This window comes from Tetrao urogallus (assembly GCF_951394365.1).
Source record: "Tetrao urogallus genome assembly, chromosome: 14".
Lineage (NCBI taxonomy): Eukaryota > Metazoa > Chordata > Aves > Galliformes > Phasianidae > Tetrao > Tetrao urogallus.
Genome location: NC_136827.1, coordinates 841,247 through 863,325, shown reverse-complemented (window position 1 = coordinate 863,325; position 22,079 = coordinate 841,247). Strand labels below are relative to the sequence as shown.

The 22,079-nt window shown below is 55.2% G+C and overlaps 3 pseudogenes across 3 annotated transcripts; all 3 read right to left on the bottom strand.

Annotated features, from left to right (window-relative positions):
* LOC306951684 (protocadherin alpha-2 pseudogene) lies at window positions 1-2,616 on the bottom strand (annotated as a pseudogene). The gene has a single exon. The product of its transcript is annotated as a protocadherin alpha-2 pseudogene (transcript).
* Window positions 2,617-10,125: 7,509 nt separating this feature from the next.
* LOC306951850 (protocadherin alpha-5 pseudogene) lies at window positions 10,126-12,693 on the bottom strand (annotated as a pseudogene). Its single transcript has one exon. The product of its transcript is annotated as a protocadherin alpha-5 pseudogene (transcript).
* Window positions 12,694-19,466: 6,773 nt separating this feature from the next.
* On the bottom strand, window positions 19,467-22,079 carry LOC306951683 (protocadherin alpha-2 pseudogene; annotated as a pseudogene). Its single transcript has one exon. The product of its transcript is annotated as a protocadherin alpha-2 pseudogene (transcript).

The window sequence follows — 22,079 nt, the reverse complement described above, 5'->3', positions numbered from 1 at the left end:
TTATGCTGTAATCACAAACACATAGCAAGAAGAAAGAAAGGGATGAGCAGCACTGACCGTGTCGAGCAGAGAGGGCGGCTCGTGCGGCGTCTCCTTCGGCGCGGGGCCGGGCGGCGGCGGGCAGTTGGGGCTGAACACCATCAGGTCGCTCTTGCCCGCGCCGTCCGCGGCCGCGGCCACGCACAGGCTCCGGCTCTGGCGCTGCGAGTACGACCAGCTGCCCACCTCGCTGGCGCACACCAGCGTCGCCGGCCCGGGCCCCGCCGGCACGGCCGCCCGCGGCGCACAGCGCCCGGCCCCGTACAGCACCGCCGCCAGCACCAACACGCTCGACACCGCGCAGATGGCCGCCACCAGCCACACGTTCGTCGCCGCCGCCGCCGCCGCAGAGCCGCCCTCCGCGCCCGCCGCCGCCCGCGGCCCCGCCCCCGCCGACACCGCCCCCGCCCCCGCCGCCGCCAGCGCCGCCTCGGCGCCCTCCACCAGCGACACGCTCAGCGTGGCCGTGGCCGAGCGCGGCGGCTCCCCGTGGTCCCGCACCACGATCAGCAGCCTCTGCCGCGGGCCGTCCGCCTCCTCCAGCGCCCGCGCCGTGCTCACCTCGCCGCTGTACAGCCCCACGCGGAACGGGCCCTCGCCCCGCGGCTCCCGCAGCTCGTAGCGCAGCCACGCGTTGTAGCCCGAGTCCGCGTCCACCGCGCGGATCTTCGCCACCACCTGCCCCGCCGGAGCACCCAGCGCCGCCCGCGCCCACAGCGACCACGACGACGACGCCGAGCCCCCTGAACTCGCCGAGCCCGCCGAGCCCGCCGCCCGCCACGCCGGCTCCGCCGCCTCGCCCGCAGCCCAGGGCCCCGGCCCGCCGCCCGCCAGCGGCAGCAGCGCCGGCGCGTTGTCGTTCTCGTCCACCACGAACAGCTGCACCGTGGCGTTGCCGCACAGCGGCGGCTCCCCCGCGTCCACCGCCCGCACCTCGAACTGCAGCACCTGCAGCTCCTCGTAGTCCAGCGGACGCAGCGCCCGCAGACGCCCGCTCTCCGCCTCCACCGACACGTAGCTCGACGCCGGACGCCACCCCGAGCCCGAGCCCGAGCCCGAGCCCGAGCCCGAGCCCGCGCCCATCCCCGCGCCGCCCTCCCACACCGAGTAGCTCACGCGCCCGTTGCCCGCCTCGTCCGGGTCCCGCGCCCACAGCCGCGCCAGCTCCGCGCCCGCCGCGTTGTTCTCCCGCGCCAGCACCGTGTACACGGCCTGCGCGAACGCCGGCGCGTTGTCGTTCACGTCCGACACCGGCACCCGCAGCCCGCGCCTGGCGCGCAGCGGCGGCGCCCCGCCGTCCTCCGCCCGCACCTCCACCTCGTACTCCGACACCCGCTCCCGGTCCAGCGCCTCCCGCAGCACCAGCGAGTACGAGCCCGCGAACGTCGCCACCAGCCCGAACGGCGACGCCGGCACCACCGCGCACCGCACCCGCCCGTTCGGCCCCGAGTCCCGGTCCGACACGCTCAGCAGCGCCACCACCGTCCCCAGCGCCGCGTCCTCGGGCACCGGCACCGACAGCGACGTCACCCACACCTCGGGCGCGTTGTCGTTCACGTCCTCCACCTCCAGCAACACCTTGCAGTGGCCCGACAGTGGGGGTGTCCCCTTGTCTTTTGCCTTTACGTTCAGGTCATACAAAGAAACTGTCTCATAATCCAAAGGACCCGTGAGTCTGATCTGTCCGGTATTTGCATCAATAGTGAAAATGTCAGAGGCTGAAGGAGGATTGAAAGTATCAATTTCATAAATCATTTCGCTGTTAATTCCATCGTCCGGATCTGTGGCATTCACTCTCACCACCACTGTCCCTTCCAAGGCGTCTTCGGGCAGATCCACTTTATACACCGACTGGTTGAACTGCGGCGCGTTGTCGTTCGCATCCAGCACCGAGATCAGCAGCTGCACCGTGCCCGTCAGCGCCGGCCTGCCCCCGTCACTCGCCGTCAGAACCAAGCGGTGCTCCGACTGCGACTCGCGGTCCAGAGGTTTTGCGAGCACCAGGAACAGAGATTTACTACGAGAATCACTGTTTTCTTCCTCTATCTTAAAGTGCTCGGAGGGACTCAGTGTATACGAGAGCTGCGCGTTCGATCCGATATCCGCATCCGACGCGCCCTCCAGCGGGAAACGCGACCCGGACAGAGAAGATTCCGCGATGCTGATGTTTTTGGAGGCAGCGGGGAAGCGCGGGGCATTGTCGTTGATGTCGGTGACCTCCACCTCCACGTGGAAGACGCGCAGCGGCCGCTCCAGCAGCACCTCCAGGCGCAGGGCGCACGGCGCGCTCTTCCCGCACAGCTCCTCCCGGTCCAGCCGCGAGCTCACCACCAGCGCCCCGCTCGCCCCGCTCACCTCCACGCTCGCCCGCCCGCCCCGCGACACCAGCCGCAGACGCCGCGCCTCCGCCTCGCCCGCCTCCAGGCCCACGTCCTGCGCCACGCGCCCCACCACCGTGCCGGCCTCGGCTTCCTCCGGCACCGAGTAGCGCACCGGACCGCCGCCCAGCGCCCAGGCCGCCTGCAGCACCAGCACCGCGGCCCCCCAGCTCCGCCGCGCCGCTCCACCGCCGACCATCGCCCTCTACGCCGCCGCACCGCTCCTTCTCCAAGCCGCGCACCTCCCGACCCGCCTGCTCCAAACCCTCCGCCCGCGCTCGCCGACACAATCCTTCCTCACGGGACGCGCCTCCTCCTCCCCGCCGCTCGCTCTCGCTCTGCCTTCTTTGCCATGGGCACCGGAAGGTGTTCCCCTCCCTTCCTCGCATCGCATCGCATCGCATCGCGCGTTCCTTAGCTCACAGCGCCATCATGTGGCTTACTCTACGAATTGCTCCTTCGCTTCTCTGCTTCTCTCATACGTCGCGATTCAATCTTACATTTTTTTTTTCATTATCCATTTCTTACACATCTATATACAACTTTTCTTTTTCCTCTTTTTTTTTTCTCTTCTTTCTTTTTTTTTTTTTTTTTGCCGAACACGGATCCGCCGCATTTTTCATTATTCTCGTTCAGGACATGTTCATATCTGCTGGAATGCAGCAAGACAACGTGTTCATTCACAGTGGTCTTCCAGTTAAAATTGGAGAGCCGTGAAATGTATTGAATTAATTCGTTGGTTAGTGGTGCTGATCATATGAATATTGAAATCATTGTTCTCTTGTTGTACAACAAAATTTTTTTCAACCATGTTCTATTCAAGTGCCTTTCAAGACATTCCTTACTTGAACAGTCACTTATTCCAAGTCACTTCACACTGTGAAACAGTGATACGCAGCCTGTTGGTGTATGTCTTACAAGGATGCAGCACAGGGAGGCACATGCAATGAGATTCTTCTCTTTCACTCGTAGTCATAAAATAAGGGAAACACAATTGCTGGGCTTGGAAGTGACCTCTTCAGATCAGAGTCCATCCCCCTTGCTTTGGCAGGTTCCCTACTGCAGATTGTGCAGGTAAGCATCCAGACGTGTCTTTAACATCTCCAGAGAAGGAGACTCCACAATCTCTTTGGGCAGCCTATGCCAGAGTGTGTCAACACCGTGACAACAAAGAAGTTTATCTTGTGTTTGAATGGAATTTTCTTCTGTTCCAGTTTCTAGCCATTGCCATTTGTTTATTATTGCTCACCAACAAAAACTGTGCACCCCATCAATGTGTGTGACACACTTTAGATATTTAAAAACAGCGATGAGATTCCCCTTCAGCCTTCTCTTCTCCATGCTGAACAGATCCAGGTCTTCCAAGCTTTCTATGTACTGGAGATGCTCCATACCAATGATCATCTTTGTCATCCTCTGCAGGACTCCTCCTAGGAGGTCCATGCCTTTTTTGAACTGCAGAGCCCAGAACTGGACACAGTACTCCAGATGAAGTCTCAGTGGGGCAGAGCAGAGGGAAAGGATCACTTCCCTCAACCTGCTGGCCATGTTCCTTTTAATGCAACCTATTTGCTCATGACCAAACTGGTGGCCTCCAGCACAGAGGTTGCTCAGCTTTGCACAGCTCCTCTCCAGCAGATCAGTTCCAAATGCATTTTGAAGCATTCCTCCCACGTGCAAGACTCTAGACTTGCTCATGTTGAACCTCTTCACGTTCCCCTATGCCCAACTTGACAGTCTGTCCAGGTCTCCTTCAATGGCACCACAGCCTTCTGCTGAGTCAGACTCTGTTAGCAGCTTTGTATCATCAGCAAACTTTCTGAGAGTAGTGTCTATGCTTTCATCCAGATAAGTAAAGAAGATGCTGAGTGAAACTGGATCCAGCAGCTAGAAACCTTTCACACATGACAGAGAGTGGTTTGGTGGTCACTTCTGCCAGATCTCTCATCACTTGTGGAAGCACAACATTGGGCTCCAGGGACATTGCTATGAGGTGCTCAAAGATAACGGATTGCAGAGCAAGAACAAACTGGGAGTACAGTCAGTAAATCACCACTTCCCTGCAGACAAAACCTGTCAGATGCAGAGGTACCATGAAATGCACTGCGCACGGGTGGGCAAAAATGCAAACACATTGTCTCATTTTCAAGATGTTTCCTTCAGACAAGATAAGGTTGATTTTTGGGTATGACATCTATGGATTATCCATTTTTATGCGCATTTAAGATTCCAATTAGTCCTCAGATTTGCTGCACACATGTTGGTGGACAAGCATGCAGTACCCGGAAGCTAAACTTTACCATTCTTCTCTGCCTTGTCACTGAAAGTACAGGAAAAAAAAGAAACACCACCTACCTCCACAGCTCTCTTCTGACACCCTTTGCCTACAGCACCACCTGCACTATGCAACAGCAGCAGTCAGGCCAAGGCGGTGAGCAACTCGCATCCTCATGTCTTACAGCTCATAACATCAAAGATGGCCCAAGGGTCAAGCAGCACACTTCTACCTACAGTTCTCTTTGCTTTCGTGCTCCAACTTACTACTGATCCATGCATAAATCTGCCACTTTAGAACCAAAGAATGTCAGGCTACCGTGGAACAGTAATGATGCTTGGAGTCCAGATCCATATGTACTCGCTGATGCCGGTGGGGTTTGATTTATGCCATATGAGTTCAAAGTCAAAATGTAATAATGTATTTCGCTTTTTCCTATGACTTTGTATCTTACCTTAATTGGTATACACATGACTACTGGAAGGCTAAAACCAATATGACATAAGCCCAAAAATAAACACTCCAACATAAAAATATGCCAACAGAACAGTGACAAAATGTACAGGCATCTACTGATTGCATGTTCTTTTAATGTGAACAACTTACCTTTAGTATGGCTGCAGTAGTTGCTGCTATTAAGAAAAAGAACTCTATCACTGATCAGTGCACAGTGCTCCCTGGCACACATCTATCACAATAAAAGCAACAGGGAGACCTGAAAGCTAATGACATTTACTCCATCACAACCTGAGATCAATACAATAAAGGAGAAATTTCAGACCCCAGGCTCATGGTCAGCTGCTCAAAGGTGTGCAATCTGGCAGCAGCCAGAAGCCAGCACACTGCATCTCATCCTCTCTCACCACTGTATTTCCAGTGTGAGAAAAGAAAAAGAGTGAGATTCATCAAGCAGGAGAGAAAAAAAAATAAAATAGAGAGATCCCATTGCACTGCAATTACACATACAGTTTGCCAACATCTTTAATATAGAGGAGCACTTCTTTCCAACCAGAGGAGGAATATCAGCAGAGTGAAGATCACAGGGTTCAGAGAACTCAGCCAGAATCATCAACACTCGGAAATATGACAGTCTGATAATCTACATTTCACATTCAAATACAAGTGAAGAAGGGCACATAAGGAAGATGACTTCACAAACAGGAATGCTGCAAGTACAACAGCAAATGAGGACACTCACAGTCTGACTGCTCAGGTCACCAGAGAGGCTCATCACACCTCACAGATGGCCTTGCTCTCAGCAATTACTTGGTGCAGGGCCTCCCCATGTCCCACTGAAGACAGTATTTGCTTTGCTGCTCTCCTTGCTGGTTCTTTCTCTACATAACAAGAAGGGGATGCCCTGGGAAAACAGCAGGGAGACTCTTCGTACTGCTATGAAGAAGCTCTGCCACAAGAAATGACACGTAACCTCTCATGCTAAGGTCTTACAGCTGAACTTCTGGAGGTTTTCAGAGGACACAAGCCAGGCAGAACAATGTATTTGGCTTCTCCACAATAAAATCTTGCAAACTCTATCCCGGCTCTTGCCAAATCGGATCTCCAGATGGCCGTTTTCAGCTCTTGGCCACTGATTCACTACATCTTCCACCAAGCTGCACCATTTCCACCACATGAGACTCTTCACTGCAAAGGGTAATCAAGACCAAATGCCCAGGACATACTTCGTGCCACTCACGTGATTATTACCACAACACCTGCTCACTGATCCATCCCACTGCCAGGGCACAGCTTTAAGCCCCACTCTGACCACAACCCACGGCTGTGCAGATCCTCACCTTCCGTCATCTCTGACAGCAGAAACAGCTGGGTAGCTGCAGAGACACGGTCTGCCAGGCTTTTCCCACAGCAGGGGGAAGGAGAGGAACTGCACTCGGAATGTTTGGCAACTTCTAAGCAATCATAGAGGGAAATGATGAAAAGAACTACATCTGATTTGTTACAGATTCTGACATTAGTACTGGCACAGCTGTAAGCAACTTTCCCAGCACCTGAGGGAAACGTTCAACAAGAATGCAGCACTCTGCATCTCACGTCTCGTTACCAAACACACTTCCAGCATTGGGCAGCTGTCAGAGCACGAGACTGCATCTGGGGGAAGGAATTGCTCACCCCATTGCTACCACATGCTTTTAAGGCACACACTCACAGAAGGCAAGAAAGCCTGGCACCACAGCACATATTGAAACAGCACCACAACATTCTCTAAAGTCATCCAATTAAAAAAAATGTTTGCCTAATATACAAAAATTATCTCATCTTTATTAGCACTACCTCATAGTGTTCTTCCGTAACTCCATTTCAAACCACTAACAGAAGCTTTAAAAAGGGAGAAAATAAAATTGTTTGTGCTGCACCATCCTTTCTGGAAACTACTTGTGCTATTAAAGTTAGAAGAGTTTAAAAAGTAACACCCACATCACAGTGATATCAACATATTATGACTATTTCTATGAAGGATCAGTAAAAAAGAGGACAGTTTTTCTGAGGACACAAAGTTGGGAGACACCAGCGTGATTTGCCAAAAGCAGAGATGTGGTGAGCAAACACAGATTCCCCGGTGAGTGACAAAATGGGACCTGTGGCTGCCAGCTAGAAAATAGCATCTTAAAACATAGAAGAAAACAAGGGACTTCATTTCATGTTATCTGCATGCAATGTTCACCCCAACTATGAAGTTTGTTCAGTTCTCCTGTACCAAAGGTAAAAATGGAAGGGAGAAAACTCATCAGGTGCAGAAAAGACCAACACTATGATCGATCTTTACAACACCTTCTACTCGAGCAGCAAGTGGTCATGCTCAGAAAGAGAGGATAGAAAGGCCAGACAGCAAAACAAGACTACAATTCAGAATTATTCTAGGAAGGAGAACCAAGAGTGTACAGAAACTGAAATACCAATGCAGAACCCGGTACTGAATTGCTCCCCTTGGAAATAATCAGACCTTGAAAGGATGAGGCCCTCAGCAGCCTCACTTCACACAGACTTAGCATGGCACACGGGGGCAAATCATGCCCAATCACTCACGCCATCATGGTACTCTCCTGGGATCTCCCTGCTTTGGGACTTGGGAACATCAGATGTGTTTACGTGCAGTTCACGAAACACAAGAGGAGTAGAAGGGATTCGTGCCCGGTGAGAGACATATTCAAATATCTGAAGACAGGGTGGTCACATCCACATCGCATGCAATCACAAGGTCTGGAAGGGCTCCAGGTCTCCTCGCTTACAGCCTCTTGGTAAACTGCAAACCCCACTCTAAGCAATGGATACAGAACAAAGCAGACATCACTCATTCTTATCCCATGGCATGCCCTGTGGGCTTCCAATGATTACCTTCTCCCTCAAAGATCAGGATTTTTACCCAAGGTTGTACACAGGAGAAAACAGCCAGCCTCCATCCCGTGCTGATGCCACATTCATTTTCACCACAAACCACACTTCCCTTTCACACCCCAGCACTGACTTTGCCCTTCACTGACCCATTCCTTCCATGAGAGCAAGAAATCCATTCAAACCAAACATAATGCCTTGCTGACCTTCCGCAGATGGTCCTCAGTGTTTCCCAATGCTTCTGCTAATTCAGACTGAATTATTACACACAGCTAACAAAAGGGATTTCAAATATTTATGAGTAAGGCATCCCTATGCTTCATCTGAACTGAACAAGTGGGTTTCCAAGGCAGCTCTTTTCACTTTTGATTTCAAAAATGGCACAGGCGCGTTGTGAAGCTACAGCTACTGATGCAAATACTGAAAGAACATCTAAAGAGCTTAAGTGTGTCCTGACAGAACACAAGTCTACAGTCAGAAGACTCTCCAGGCACAACTGTCATCTTGCATCACACCTCCTTCAACGGACAATGAAAGAAGTCGAGGACAGAATTTTTGCCAAGAAATCATGACTGATAACAGTGCAGTCGGGGCCAATGACAGCAAACACTCTATGCTGGACTGCTGCCACAAGACCCATGCTTTGCGACTTCCAGACCTTCAGCAGTCCCACCTGGAAATGCCATACACAACAGCAGGGTTTGTGGAGCTCAGGTCGTGACACCACAAATCAAAAGAGGCCCTGATTTCCTTCTGGGACAGAACATCACAGGAAATGAATGTTCCATATCCAGCAGCAAGAGGAGAGCTCTGATAAACCCAGCCCTGCATGACTGCAGCTCTAGAATCCAAAATGACCCTTGAGAAAAACCCGTGGCAGTGAGATATGACAAGTTACACCCCAAAACATGTTCTCACCTCTACATAACAATATAAATAAATAAATAAAGCAGAAAGCAAACCATTTTCATTGGAAAGGTTTTCATTGCTGACTCTAGAGAAGAGCGTGACAGAAGTACACTGCGCCATCCCCTCTCTCAGTTCTAAGAGCGAAAATTCATTGCTTTACATCAGTTGACCTCTTGCACTTGAAACACATAAATGGACATTGCTGCCAGCACTCCGAGGTCACCAACAGACAAACACTTGTCATGTTCAGCATCAGGACTACACTCCTCTCAGAGGCAACAACAGAGGCATTGGCAAAAACAGGTAAGGATGGTCTGCAGGCTTCAAAAGGGTACAGGAACAGTCCATGTTCACTTTCCTACTTTCATCATGACTTTGCCTGATGAACCAGTGTGAATGAAGATATACCATACACAGAGAATATTAAAATACCACTCAATGTAATGCATTGTGCCATTTGCAAAGAAGAATCAAAGAAGAAACCAGACAGGTTACCAGCACAACCATATTCCATGTTATTAAAAGCATAGGAAAATGCCTGGCCACCAGAAACATCCTTCACGTCCAGCAATCCTTCAGTGTTGTGCACTGTTAGAATCAGTCTTGACAGACATCAAGTCACAGCAACTCTGTGCAGATGACTTCAATCCATCCAAAGAAAACACCAATACTAAGCATCTAACCTCACAATGAACTTCCAGATCAACAACAACCAAGCTCTGGGAAACGGAAGAGGCAAATGGAAAATAAACATTTTCACAGAATTGTACACAATAGGACCATAAATGCAACAGAAAAAATAGAAATAGATTGAAGTGGAATAATGTCCAGTAGTGCTTGCCATACTACAGCAAACACAATGTGCAGTAACAAGAAAGACACCAACATTCTCCTATCAAGAGATCAAACAACTACAACCCAGCATGACAGATGAAAACAGCAAATAGAACACTATCAGAATACATATCACAAAAACGAGGATCAAAGCCCGTGGCAGGTAAGGCTATGCAACGCATTTCCATGGGACAGTGATGTGTCAGAATTGGAAGTACCAGCACAGAGGAAGACAAGCAAGGACAGGGAGGAGAGCAAAGGAGAGCAAAGAGAAAAAAGAAAGAACAAGGAAGGAAAGCAGGAAAGAAGAGGAGGGAGGAAGGAAGGGGAGAGAGTCTCTCAAGGGGCACTGACCGTGTCGAGCAGAGAGGGCGGCTCGTGCGGCGTCTCCTTCGGCGCGGGGCCGGGCGGCGGCGGGCAGTTGGGGCTGAACACCATCAGGTCGCTCTTGCCCGCGCCGTCCGCGGCCGCGGCCACGCACAGGCTCCGGCTCTGGCGCTGCGAGTACGACCAGCTGCCCACCTCGCTGGCGCACACCAGCGTCGCCGGCCCGGGCCCCGCCGGCACGGCCGCCCGCGGCGCACAGCGCCCGGCCCCGTACAGCACCGCCGCCAGCACCAACACGCTCGACACCGCGCAGATGGCCGCCACCAGCCACACGTTCGTCGCCGCCGCCGCAGAGCCGCCCTCCGCGCCCGCCGCCGCCCGCGGCCCCGCCCCCGCCGACACCGCCCCCGCCCCCGCCGCCGCCAGCGCCGCCTCGGCGCCCTCCACCAGCGACACGCTCAGCGTGGCCGTGGCCGAGCGCGGCGGCTCCCCGTGGTCCCGCACCACGATCAGCAGCCTCTGCCGCGGGCCGTCCGCCTCCTCCAGCGCCCGCGCCGTGCTCACCTCGCCGCTGTACAGCCCCACGCGGAACGGGCCCTCGCCCCGCGGCTCCCGCAGCTCGTAGCGCAGCCACGCGTTGTAGCCCGAGTCCGCGTCCACCGCGCGGATCTTCGCCACCACCTGCCCCGCCGGAGCACCCAGCGCCGCCCGCGCCCACAGCGACCACGACGACGACGACGACGCCGAGCCCGCCGAGCCCGCCGAGCCCGCCGAGCCCGCCGCCCGCCACGCCGGCTCCGCCGCCTCGCCCGCAGCCCAGGGCCCCGGCCCGCCGCCCGCCAGCGGCAGCAGCGCCGGCGCGTTGTCGTTCTCGTCCACCACGAACAGCTGCACCGTGGCGTTGCCGCACAGCGGCGGCTCCCCCGCGTCCACCGCCCGCACCTCGAACTGCAGCACCTGCAGCTCCTCGTAGTCCAGCGGACGCAGCGCCCGCAGACGCCCGCTCTCCGCCTCCACCGACACGTAGCTCGACGCCGGACGCCACCCCGAGCCCGAGCCCGAGCCCGAGCCCGAGCCCGCGCCCATCCCCGCGCCGCCCTCCCACACCGAGTAGCTCACGCGCCCGTTGCCCGCCTCGTCCGGGTCCCGCGCCCACAGCCGCGCCAGCTCCGCGCCCGCCGCGTTGTTCTCCCGCGCCAGCACCGTGTACACGGCCTGCGCGAACGCCGGCGCGTTGTCGTTCACGTCCGACACCGGCACCCGCAGCCCGCGCCTGGCGCGCAGCGGCGGCGCCCCGCCGTCCTCCGCCCGCACCTCCACCTCGTACTCCGACACCCGCTCCCGGTCCAGCGCCTCCCGCAGCACCAGCGAGTACGAGCCCGCGAACGTCGCCACCAGCCCGAACGGCGACGCCGGCACCACCGCGCACCGCACCCGCCCGTTCGGCCCCGAGTCCCGGTCCGACACGCTCAGCAGCGCCACTACCGTCCCCAGCGCCGCGTCCTCGGGCACCGGCACCGACAGCGACGTCACCCACACCTCGGGCGCGTTGTCGTTCACGTCCAACACCTCCAACACTACGCTGCAGTGGCCCGACAACGGAGGTGTCCCCTTGTCTCTCGCCTCGATTTGCAACTCGTGTTGGCGGACGTCCTCAAAATCTAAGGCACCTGTGAGTCTGATCTCCCCCGTCCGCGGATCAATGCTGAATGCATCTTTCTGAGATGCAGGAAGAGATCCGACGATGGTGAAGGAAAACTCCTGATTAATTCCTTCGTCCGGGTCCGTGGCTGCCACCCGCGCCACCAGCGTCCCCTCCGCCGCGTCCTCCGGCAGCTGCACTTTATACACCGACTGGTTGAACTGCGGCGCGTTGTCGTTCGCATCCAGCACCGAGATCAGCAGCTGCACCGTGCCCGTCAGCGCCGGCCTGCCCCCGTCACTCGCCGTCAGAACCAAGCGGTGCTCCGACTGCGACTCGCGGTCCAGGGGGCTCATTAATACAAGAAAAAGGGATATCGAGTTATCATCTGGGGATTTGTCATCCAGAGCGAAGTGCTCGGAAGGGCTCAGTGTATACGAGAGCTGAGCGTTCGATCCGATATCCACATCCGACGCGACCTCCAGAGGAAACCGGGAATTCAGAGGGGAGTTCTCCCACACGCTGATGTTTTTGGAGGCGGCGGGGAAGCGCGGGGCATTGTCGTTGATGTCGGTGACCTCCACCTCCACGTGGAAGACGCGCAGCGGCCGCTCCAGCAGCACCTCCAGGCGCAGGGCGCACGGCGCGCTCTTCCCGCACAGCTCCTCCCGGTCCAGCCGCGAGCTCACCACCAGCGCCCCGCTCGCCCCGCTCACCTCCACGCTCGCCCGCCCGCCCCGCGACACCAGCCGCAGACGCCGCGCCTCCGCCTCGCCCGCCTCCAGGCCCACGTCCTGCGCCACGCGCCCCACCACCGTGCCGGCCTCGGCTTCCTCCGGCACCGAGTAGCGCACCGGACCGCCGCCCAGCGCCCAGGCCGCCTGCAGCACCAGCACCGCGGCCCCCCAGCTCCGCCGCGCCGCTCCACCGCCGACCATCGCCCTCTACGCCGCCGCACCGCTCCTTCTCCAAGCCGCGCACCTCCCGACCCGCCTGCTCCAAACCCTCCGCCCGCGCTCGCCGACACAATCCTTCCTCACGGGACGCGCCTCCTCCTCCCCGCCGCTCGCTCTCGCTCTGCCTTCTTTGCCATGGGCACCGGAAGGTGTTCCCCTCCCTTCCTCGCATCGCATCGCATCGCATCGCATCGCATCGCATCGCATCGCATCGCATCGCGCGTTCCTTAGCTCACAGCGCCATCATGTGGCTCGCTGCAGGCATTGCTTCTGTCATTCTCTGCGTATCGCTCCCGGTTCGCTTTTCTTTGCCGTTTCGCATTCCTTGTACACACCTTCTCTTCCTTATACATATGGATCTATGTCGTCCATATAGGTATGGAAGGTATTACTTACCCGCTGCACCTTTCAAGCTGACACCTTTCAGTGAAAGTGTTTATCTATTGACTTAAAATCAGAGCGGCATCATGTGGCTCGCTGCGGGAATTGCTCCTCTGCTTCTTTGTGTATCGCGCTGGATTCATACAATCAGTGAACCATGGAATTCTTTACGTTGGAGGGGACCTCTGAACGCCGTGCAGTCCAGCTCCTACGAGGTGAACATAAAGACCCACAGCTAGATGATGTTGTCCAGGGCCTGATCCAGCCTCTCCCTGAATGTCTCCACATACGTGGCATCCACCTGGGCATCCTTTTCCCATGCCTCACCACCCTCACTGTAGAAGATGTTCCACCCCTGTGATCATTTTTGTGGCTCTCCTCTAGACACACTTCAACAGGTCTATGTGTCTCCTATACTGGGGACTCCACAGCTGGATGCAGTACTCCACGTGTGGCCTCACCAGTGCAGAGTAGAGGGCCAGGATCACCTCCCTCACCCTGTTGGTCACAATGCTTTTGATGCAGACCAAGATGCAGTTGCTTTCTGGGATGCAAAGTCACAATGCTGGCTCATGTCCAGCTTCCACCCCCAAGGTCTTTTATTGGCAGGGTTGTGCTCAATCCTTTCACCCCCCACCTTGTATTGGTAACAGGTGGACCAACATCGACCCAGGTGCAAGATCTTGGGATTGGCAATCTCATGGGATTCACCTGGGCACCACGTTCAAGCCTGTCTAGGTCCTTCTGGATGGCATCCCATCCCCTTGATGTTATCACCACATGCCACAGCTTTATGTCACCAGCAAACATACTGAGGATGCACCCGACCCCATTGTCTATGTCACTGATCAAGATATGAAGGAGTATCAGTCCCAGCACTGACTCCTGGGGGATGCTCTGTTTGTCACCAATCTTCATCCAGGCGTGGATCCATTGACCACCACTTTCTGGACTCGATCCTGCAGCCAGTTCTTCATCCACTGAACAGTCCAGCCATCAAATCCATATCTTTCCAATTTGGACAGAGGGATGTTGTGGGACCATGTCAAAGGCCTTACGGAAGTCAAGGTAGAGGACATCAGTGGCTCTTCCCTTGTCCATCGAAGCAGTGAAACCATCTCAGAAGACCACTTGGTTGGTGAAGCAGGATTTGCCCATGCTGAAGCCATGCTGATTCTCCCAGATCGCCTCCCTGTCTTCCATGTGCCTTAGCATAGCTTCCAGGAGATCTGTTCCATGATATTCTCTGGCACAGAGGTGACACTGACAGGTCGGTAGTTCCCAGGGTCGTTCTTTTTACCCTGTTTACAAAGGGGTGTGATGTTGCCTTTTTTCCCAGCCACCAGGGACTTCACCCCATTGCCATGACTTTTCAAGTATCGTTGAGAGCGGACTGGCAACTACATCAGACAGTTCCCTCAGGCCTCTGGGACTCCTGTCGTTGTTACCATTCTCTACTCCTGTACTCTTCAGTTGCTTTAAAATATACACACATAATTATTGACTGAGTACTTACCTGCAGCACTTTCACTGTTCTAGTTTAGAGCGTATCTTTTTATTTACAATGAGGTGCCAACTGATCTTTCGCACTTGTTTGTCATGTGAAACTGGTGTGCCATGAAAGGTATTGGATGTATTTGTTGTTTGCTATCTCAGCAACAGTAATTGATGTTCCACTATTGGAAACCTTCTGATCTAATAGAATTCTTTCTAATGACACTCTCTACTCACACGGCCTTCTTTGTATTTTTACAGGAAAATAAACACCACTTTTAGCCTAACTACAGTGAAGCAGAGATTCACAGGTGACTGCTCTATGTCGTAAAAAGAATTAGCGAGAGGAGAAAAGTGGGAAACACGGCCCCTTCTTTCACTCATGGTAAATGCTTCTCCCACCACTTGATTCTTTTTTGGTTTCTGCAGTTACAATCATGGAAGAAGCATAGAAGTTGGAAGGGACACACAAAGATCATTCAGTTCAACCCCCCAGAGGTGAACAAGGACACCTACAGCAAGATCAGAGTGCTCAGAGTTCAATCCAGCCTGACCTTGAACGTCTCCAGGCACGGGGCATCCAACACCTCTCTGGGCACCTTGAGCCAGTGCCTCACCAACACCACTGCAAATAATTACTTCCTTACATCCAATCTAAATCTCCTCTCGTCTAGTTTGAAATCATTTCCCCCTATCCTATCACAACACATCCTGCTAAGGCATCTGTCCCCATCTTTCTTATATCTCCCCTTTACATAAGGAACAGCCACTATTGGTCTCCCAGAGCCTCCTCTGCTCCATGCTGCACAAACCCAGCTCCGTCCTCGTACGGACATGCTCCATTCTTGGGATCATTTTTATGGCCATCCTCTGGGCACACTCCAACACCTCTGTGCTTCTCCTGTGCTGAGCACTCCCCAGCGGGATGCAGCACTCCAGGTGAGGTCTCACAGCACAGAGCAGAGGGGCAGATCCCTTCCATCACCCTGCTGGCTGCGCTGCTTTTGATGCAGTCCAGGCTACAGTTGGCTTTCTGGGCTGCTAGGGCACAGTGCTGGCTCACATCCAGCTGCTATCCATCAGTAATACCAGTCCTTTTTGGCAGGGCTGTGCTCCATCCTGTCATCATCCAGCCTGTACTGTTAGTGGCAGTTACCACAACCCAGGTGCAAGTCCTTACTCTTGGCATTGCTGAACCTCAGGAGGTTCTCCTGGGCCCACTCAGACTGTCTGGGTTTCTCTGGGTGGCATCCCATCCCTCTGGTGTGTCAACTTCCCATCTGCAGTCTACTGAGGGTGTCCACAATCTGACTGTCAGTTTAATTAGTGAAGAGATTAAACAGCACTGGTCCCAGCAATGACCCCTGAGGGACACCACTCATCACTCATCTCCATCCAGACAAGGAGCCATTGGACACAACTCTCTGGTTCCACCTTGCAACCGGTTCCTCATCCATCAAATGGTGCACCCATCTGATCCACACCTTTCCAATTTGGACAGAAGGATATTACAGGACACTGTGTCAAAGGCCTTACTGAAGTTCAGTTCAGCCAGTGTGAAAAAAAACAACCATAATGTTGAACACTTCATCCTCCTTCATGTTTGTACCTGAACTACACTCCTCTATCCCAACAAACGGCACGCTCATCTCCCTGAGGAAGCATTCAGACACATCACATTTCCTATCCCAAATCCTTCCACGCAGAGCACAGTGGAAGTTCAGACTCAGAAGATGAAGTGTGGTCCTCCTCTCCTGTGATGCTCCTGAATAGAGAAGCTCAAGCAAAACAGCAGCAGTGATTTCGGGCAGACACTGCACCAGTTGGGCACCGCAACTTTCATTGACATGTTCCAATCACATTCAGAATGTAGCAGAACAGGTTGTGTTCTGCATTACTATTCTTTCCATCTAGGGATTTTCTGCCATCTTACACCATGATTACCCAAACACACAAACAGAAAAAACGCGTCGTGCCCAGTTAACAGACATTTTGTTGACTTTTCCAGGTACGGGCAGATGGGTTTGCTGTTATTAAAGGCAGGGATGCTACGACTGTACAAGGCACAATATTTTGAAGGTTCATTTAGCAAATGGAAGGAAGGGTCTGGGTAGAGATCAACATCTTGATCAGCACATAGATTCCTCGACAGACCTTCTATCAACAAAGCCACAAAGCTCACTCCACACGAGCCCAGGAAGAAAAGGTGTCCAAAGAGGGTATACATGTAATTCTTCTCCTTACCCACTCGGTAAGTTCATCCACTTACCTGGAATATCTAGATCTACCCAGCCTTCACGCTCTATTCACAGGCATGAGAACAGAATGAGCCAGACAGCAAAAAGATCACAGCTTTATTTTCAGGTATTATAGAAATGTGATAAGCCCTAAATTAACTTGCTCCAAAAAAAAAAAAAAAAAAGTAGAAGGATGTTTTAATTGGAAAAACATCAGCCAAAGAGAAAACAAGCCAAGCATACAGGGCGCAATGTCCCTTCTCCTGTATTTGTGTAGCTGTCTGCACATCACCTCCACATTCACTGAGCTGTGGCTCAAATAAATGGTCCCACAATGCATGAGATCTGGCCTTTGCTATCGATAAAGGCGTTTCAGTATGCAAAGAAACAACTGAATGACCCAAGATAACCGACACTTCGGAAGAGTTGTTTTGGGCTTTCTCATGTCCGGCACACGTGGAATTCTCTTCTTCTACAGACATTAGAGCAAATTCTCAAGCATCATTAACACACAGCACAGTAAACACAGATGAACAAAAGACTTCTCTGTTGCACACTCTGAGAAGATGCCAAGTTTACATGGAGAAGATGAGAGTATACTATAAAGTGCATGTGAGTCGGCAGAGCTTTTATTGTCAAACCACGTAGTTGAGTCCATCCAACAGCAGTGAGTTCTCCAAAACACATGCAGGTGCCTCTAAAGGATTTCTCACACGGAAAAAGAATGCTGAGCTATTTCAGAATTTGCATATATGTTCAAATTCTAGAACAAATTATGCTACAACAGTCCTTGCCATCTTCACCAAAGCCAAGTATAAAAATGCACAGATCTGGGAGAAGTCCACAAGGATTACACCCACCAAACAAGGTCTCCTAAGAAATTACCTGTAAGTCCAGTACTAGGCTGACATGCATGGAAGGGATCTTTACCAGTGCAAAACAGCTCTCTCCATTGGTACACACACGATCACCAAAAAGCTCCAAACCTACAGGCAAATCCCACAGCATGTATACCACAGCCAAGATTTAAAAGAGAATGAGAAAGGGGAAGAGAAAGGGGAAGAGGAAGGAGAAGGAAGCACAAGTAAGCAAAACTATGTAGCTGTCTCCCCAACACATATTCTGTGGAAGTAAATGACTTACCTGTAACCTCAGTTGCTGACTACTCACAGAAAGAACACTAGGTAGGGTGCAGTACACCTTGGCAGATGTCTGTCAGAAAGGAAGTCAGAGGGAGACCAGATGGCTAATGACTTTCTCTCAATGACTATCTCAGCACACTAGAGTGGGAAAGTCAGGCACCAAACTCAAGGCCAACCACTCAAAGGTCTGCAAAATGACAGCAGCCAGAACTCAGTGCACTACATCTCATCCACTGTCACCCACCTATTTCTAATGATGGAGAAGAAACACAACTGAGTAGGACATTTTTCTAGAAGGAGAGAAGAAGACCCCATTCCATATCATTGGAACACAAGGCTTGCCAAAATATGGAATACAGAGGGCATTTGTTCCCATCCCAAGCAACAAAACAACCACAGAGAAAACTGCAGACAATTCAGCCAGAAATACCAACATTGGAAAAAGATGCCATATTCCAACACAAGAGAATAAAGGTTGCATATGGCAGATGTCTTCGGAAGCAGAAATGCCACAGGAGCAACAAGGAGTGAGGAAACACAGAATTTGACTGTAGAGGGTCTAGAGAAGCCCATCACACTGCACAGATGGACCTGCTGTCAACAGTCACTGGGTTCACAGGCTTCCTGTGTCCCAACAAAGACAGCATCTGCTGCGGTGCTCAAAGCTTACTAGATGCTCCTCTCCCTAAGGCAAGTGGATGCCCAGGGAAGACAGCCAAAAATGCTTCCAACAGATACAGTGAGGGAGTGGTGTGGAAGTATGAACAGCACACATCCTCCCATGTTAATACCTAATATCCGACTTTCTGGAGCTTCTGAGGGGACCTGGGCAAAGCAGCACTATGTGTTCGGTCTGGAAAAGTCCAGCTTTTTTACTGGCAACCCATAAACCATCCCTTGTCAAATAGGATCTCTAGAACCTCAGCTAGCATTTTCCAGCTCTTGTTCAGTGACTCCCTCCCTCTTCTACCTAGCAGCATCATTTCTTTCAGACAACATCAACCTAAGAACAACCGAGAGTAAAATCCTATGGCCTTCAAAGACAGTAAGAGCATTCCAATACCATGTACTATCTCAAGATCAGGAAAGCTCCTGTTTCTTAAAGCCTCCTTTACTCCCCACTGCCGACAAGGATAAAGAGGGCAATAAAAGCCTCTCATTTGCGATTTTTGAACAAGCTCTGGAGTCTTCTCAACGATGACGTGTTCTCTCAAGAACAGGGATTTACACGCAAATCAAAACTCACCGGAAAAAAAATGCTCCAGCTCTACCGTGTGCTACTACCACATTCACATCCACCACATGTCAAAAATGCATTTCCCACCATAAGCTTGATTTTGACTTCCACAGAACCTCTCACTGATGACAGAACTAAACGTGACAAAACCTGACCAGCAGTGCAATAGACAGAGAACCTGGCAAACTCGATGCAGATCACGCCAGGTGATTTATAACGAATCCAAAAATTGTTATTAAAGTACACATAGTTAAACGAAAGTATTTATGCTGTAATCACAAACACATAGCAAGAAGAAAGAAAGGGATGAGCAGCACTGACCGTGTCGAGCAGAGAGGGCGGCTCGTGCGGCGTCTCCTTCGGCGCGGGGCCGGGCGGCGGCGGGCAGTTGGGGCTGAACACCATCAGGTCGCTCTTGCCCGCGCCGTCCGCGGCCGCGGCCACGCACAGGCTCCGGCTCTGGCGCTGCGAGTACGACCAGCTGCCCACCTCGCTGGCGCACACCAGCGTCGCCGGCCCGGGCCCCGCCGGCACGGCCGCCCGCGGCGCACAGCGCCCGGCCCCGTACAGCACCGCCGCCAGCACCAACACGCTCGACACCGCGCAGATGGCCGCCACCAGCCACACGTTCGTCGCCGCCGCCGCCGCCGCAGAGCCGCCCTCCGCGCCCGCCGCCGCCCGCGGCCCCGCCCCCGCCGACACCGCCCCCGCCCCCGCCGCCGCCAGCGCCGCCTCGGCGCCCTCCACCAGCGACACGCTCAGCGTGGCCGTGGCCGAGCGCGGCGGCTCCCCGTGGTCCCGCACCACGATCAGCAGCCTCTGCCGCGGGCCGTCCGCCTCCTCCAGCGCCCGCGCCGTGCTCACCTCGCCGCTGTACAGCCCCACGCGGAACGGGCCCTCGCCCCGCGGCTCCCGCAGCTCGTAGCGCAGCCACGCGTTGTAGCCCGAGTCCGCGTCCACCGCGCGGATCTTCGCCACCACCTGCCCCGCCGGAGCACCCAGCGCCGCCCGCGCCCACAGCGACCACGACGACGACGCCGAGCCCGCCGAACCCGCCGAGCCCGCCGAGCCCGCCGCCCGCCACGCCGGCTCCGCCGCCTCGCCCGCAGCCCAGGGCCCCGGCCCGCCGCCCGCCAGCGGCAGCAGCGCCGGCGCGTTGTCGTTCTCGTCCACCACGAACAGCTGCACCGTGGCGTTGCCGCACAGCGGCGGCTCCCCCGCGTCCACCGCCCGCACCTCGAACTGCAGCACCTGCAGCTCCTCGTAGTCCAGCGGACGCAGCGCCCGCAGACGCCCGCTCTCCGCCTCCACCGACACGTAGCTCGACGCCGGACGCCACCCCGAGCCCGAGCCCGAGCCCGAGCCCGAGCCCGCGCCCATCCCCGCGCCGCCCTCCCACACCGAGTAGCTCACGCGCCCGTTGCCCGCCTCGTCCGGGTCCCGCGCCCACAGCCGCGCCAGCTCCGCGCCCGCCGCGTTGTTCTCCCGCGCCAGCACCGTGTACACGGCCTGCGCGAACGCCGGCGCGTTGTCGTTCACGTCCGACACCGGCACCCGCAGCCCGCGCCTGGCGCGCAGCGGCGGCGCCCCGCCGTCCTCCGCCCGCACCTCCACCTCGTACTCCGACACCCGCTCCCGGTCCAGCGCCTCCCGCAGCACCAGCGAGTACGAGCCCGCGAACGTCGCCACCAGCCCGAACGGCGACGCCGGCACCACCGCGCACCGCACCCGCCCGTTCGGCCCCGAGTCCCGGTCCGACACGCTCAGCAGCGCCACCACCGTCCCCAGCGCCGCGTCCTCGGGCACCGGCACCGACAGCGACGTCACCCACACCTCGGGCGCGTTGTCGTTCACATCCAGCACCTCCGCCACAATCTTGCAGTGTCCCGACAGCGGAGGCGTCCCCTTATCTCTCGCCTCGATTTGCAACTCGCACAAACGGACGGCCTCATAATCGAGAAGTTTTCGGAGCCGGATCTCCCCCGTCCTCGGATCAATGCCGAATGAATCTCTCTGAGATGCAGGAACAGATCCGAGGATGGTGAAGGAAAACTCCTGATTAATTCCTTCGTCCGGGTCCGTGGCTGCCACCCGCGCCACCAGCGTCCCCTCCGCCGCGTCCTCCGGCAGCTGCACTTTATACACCGACTGGTTGAACTGCGGCGCGTTGTCGTTCGCATCCAGCACCGAGATCAGCAGCTGCACCGTGCCCGTCAGCGCCGGCCTGCCCCCGTCACTCGCCGTCAGCACCAAGCGGTGCTCCGACTGCGACTCGCGGTCCAACGGGTTCGTCAGCACCAAGAATAAGGATTCGAAATAATCATCGTTTCGTTGCACATCCAGAGCGAAGTGCTCAGAAGGACTTAGTGTATACGAGAGCTGCGCGTTCGATCCGATATCCGCATCCGACGCGCCCTCCAGCGGGAATCGGGTCCCAGGCACAGTGGTTAATTCAGCGATGCTGATGTTTTTGGTGGCGGCGGGGAAGCGCGGGGCATTGTCGTTGATGTCGGTGACCTCCACCTCCACGTGGAAGACGCGCAGCGGCCGCTCCAGCAGCACCTCCAGGCGCAGGGCGCACGGCGCGCTCTTCCCGCACAGCTCCTCCCGGTCCAGCCGCGAGCTCACCACCAGCGCCCCGCTCGCCCCGCTCACCTCCACGCTCGCCCGCCCGCCCCGCGACACCAGCCGCAGACGCCGCGCCTCCGCCTCGCCCGCCTCCAGGCCCACGTCCTGCGCCACGCGCCCCACCACCGTGCCGGCCTCGGCTTCCTCCGGCACCGAGTAGCGCACCGGACCGCCGCCCAGCGCCCAGGCCGCCTGCAGCACCAGCACCGCGGCCCCCCAGCTCCGCCGCGCCGCTCCACCGCCGACCAT